Here is a 3,250-nt window from a genome sequence, read left to right as displayed (position 1 = left end):
TTTGTTTTGTGTCCTCTTTTATGTCCGCCCATAGGGTAAACTGTAGCTAAGGACTTCAGTGAAGCATAAGCCTAGAAACGCAGAGAAAAACTATCAAGTCAAGGTACAGTTGTTTTCTAGTCTGACTAAGATCCTGCACTGCGGGACCGGTAGGAAGCGCCACGTCTTGATGGCACAGGGCAGACCAGGACAGACTCCCCAGCTAGTCTCCAGAAACCTCCCACAGATTGATCATTTAAGCTCTCCGGCTGCTGAGTTTAAAAAAATAAGTACAGCTTCCTGACACTAAATATTTTAAACTATAAACCTTTTCCAGAAGTTATCCTCTATCCCCAGTTTGAACCAAAGGCAAGAGTTTTGTTTGTTTGTTTTGCGTTACGCGGGCCTCTCACTGTTGTGGCCTCTCCCGTTGCGGAGCACAGGCTCAGCAGCCATGGCTCACAGGCCCAGCCGCTCCACGGCATGTGGGATCCTCCCGGACCGGGACATGAACCCGTGTCCCCTGCATCAGCAGGCGGACTCTCAACCACTGCGCCACCAGGGAAGCCCAAAGGCAAGAGTTTTAAAGAATGGTTTACCAATTACCTTGGCCCTGGATGTACTTGCCCCAGTTCAGCCTAGTCAAGCCCAGGTCCCTTGTGAGAGTGTCAGAGGGCAGCCTCCCGAGTCAGCTGTAAGTGTGGAACGTGGCGCGTCTGCAGCCCTGTTCTCGGGGCTCCACCACTGGAGAAGAGGGGCAAGGAGCACGGTTGACTGCCCACCCCTAGGGGAGTGCTCTTTTATTCTGACAGGAGGCATTGGTGTTGTTTAAATACCCTAGAATTTAAGGTTAAAAAGTTAAAATCCTAGAAATGAGAAATCACCAGAGTTTTAAACCCCCCCTCATTTTTAAAGGAAATTTAATAAAGGACAGAAAGATAATAAGACAGAAGGCAGGTAAGATAGATGGTCTTCCCATGAACTCTTTCACTGGAATTTGCATATACTGTACATTAAGGTTATTTTTCAATCTGAATATCTAGAAAGATACTTGATTCTAATCACTGATGCACTGTCACATCAGATTCAGTGGCAGATACTCTGGTAGGAATGAGAAGAGGTTATTTTCAAATTGAAATACAATTGAGTTTAATTCTCTTCACCTTTGGTCATAAAGGAGGTTGGTTGGTGTTTTTGAGCCCTCTAGCATAATTTGCTACAACTGTCAACACTAAATGGAAGTCAAAATAAATGACTTTAGTCAAACTTCAGTGATTCTACGATGCGTGACAGCAAAGATATTTCTATTCCAGAAGCTCATCTTAACTGGTTAATAGTGGCGCTTAGCAACACCTTCCTATTTTAATGTTCATACGAAAGCCTGAATTTTTCCTCAAGATTTTATCTAATATGAAGGTCAAAAGTTAGGTTGCTTAATATTCACTAGTTGGGTATGAGAATTATTTGGAAATAATTTTCACTTATACATTCTTGAGGTAATAAGTTTGATATTAAGCTGGTATAATTTAGTTCTCTGCTTCTGCAACAGGGCATTGAAATGAAAGAAACGTTGAGTACCAGAAGTAGGAAGAGAACAAGCAGGAAGAAAGTGATGCTTCCTCTATAAAGGGGCTTACTGGATTTTAAAGTGGTATATATCACTGAGCTGTTAATGGAAAAATCCCATGATTGATTTCTCTCTTTTCCACAAGCTTAGTCACTGACATTTCACCATTTTTCAGTAGTCATACGTATAAGACTTTTTAAACCCTCGTTGCTTATCCGTGTGTGCCATGCACTGTGCAAGGTGTTACTTACTTTCTCATTTAAATTAATTCTGACAAACTTGTGAGGCACGTATTACCATCATGCACATTTTACAAATGAGAGAGGCTCTGAGGCTTGCCTGGCTCGCCAGAGATAAGTAGTAAACTGGACCAATCATGGGTTTGTGCTGCTTGCTGAGTGGATGAATGTAAGGTGGAAGGGGCATCCGAGCCTACGCAATGATCTGACTCTGAAGCTAAGGTACAGCAAACCATTCCATTCAATTCACTTAAGGCTTACGATTCCACCCCAGTCAAGGTGAGCTTCTAGCCATGCCCAGGACAGAACTGTTGGGTGCATTCTTTGTCCACATAGATCACAGAGCCCTTCCTTTGAGTGGGACGTTCTGCAGACAATCTTCCTTGGAAAGAGAATGGTGCTTAAATACAACGCCTCACATTTTGAAGGGAAGCTTCACTGCTATTCATTCATTTGTGGTGAAAGCAGAAATGAAGCAAAGGAAAGCCTCTACTCTGACACTTAACTTACAAGAAAGTGGAGCGTCCAGGCAGACTCTCATCACTGCCCAGGCTTCGTGCCCTGCTCCCTTGTCTGCAGTTCCTGGTGAAGGCACAGGACTAGGATGTGGGACAGATTAACCAGCAACAGGAAACAGGAAACATTTGCTGCTAAATCACCCATCACTGTCCAGGACGGTAAGGATTCTAATGTTGACCTCAAAAAACACGAATAGTTGTGAAACACTGAAATAGATATTGTGGAATTAAATACAAATATTCCCAACTTGAGCTTCTTTTTTTTTAAGTTATATAAGTAATTTAGCACAAACCAATAATACTAAAACACTTTCATGAAGTGAATCTTCACCCCCTCGAGGTAGCTGTTTGCAGTTCAATGTTAACCATCGTCTGTTCCAATAAACATACACATATTATAGGAGTTTATTCAAACTTAGGTATTATCAAAATTAATGTGCATGTTGCTTTTTTTTTAAGTGTTTCATCCCTCTAGGCCAATACCTATAGCTCTGACATTCTAATAGTTGAATTACGTTCCGTAGCATGGCTGTCCCATGATCTAGTTACCTTCCTCCCTATGGCAGGAGTGGGCGGGGTTCATGTTTCTGCAAACTAATTTTTTGACCATTGGAGTGGCTTCAGTGGAAGCGGCTTAAGAAGCTCCGACTTGCCGTAAAACAGCGTCGCGCGCATAGGCCCGGTTTGGCTAGGAGTTGGGAAGACAGGACTAGCCGGGGAAAGACTTATTAGCCCGGGATGCTGAAGTTGGGGCGCCTGGCGAGCGAAGCGGGAGCGGAGAAGGGCCGGGCCGGGCCCCGCGCCACCTCCCCCCTCCGGCCGCGGGAGGGCGCGCTCTGGCCGGTACGGCGACTTCCGCCGGCGCCCCGCCCACCAGGCTCGCCCCACGCTCCGATTGGCTGCGAGGCGGGAGCGCGCCGAGTCAGGGGGCGGGCCCGCGCCGGCTA

Source organism: Tursiops truncatus, chromosome 1 (genome assembly GCF_011762595.2).
Source record: "Tursiops truncatus isolate mTurTru1 chromosome 1, mTurTru1.mat.Y, whole genome shotgun sequence".
NCBI classification, from domain to species: domain Eukaryota; kingdom Metazoa; phylum Chordata; class Mammalia; order Artiodactyla; family Delphinidae; genus Tursiops; species Tursiops truncatus.
Note: the sequence above shows the minus strand (reverse complement) of the source record.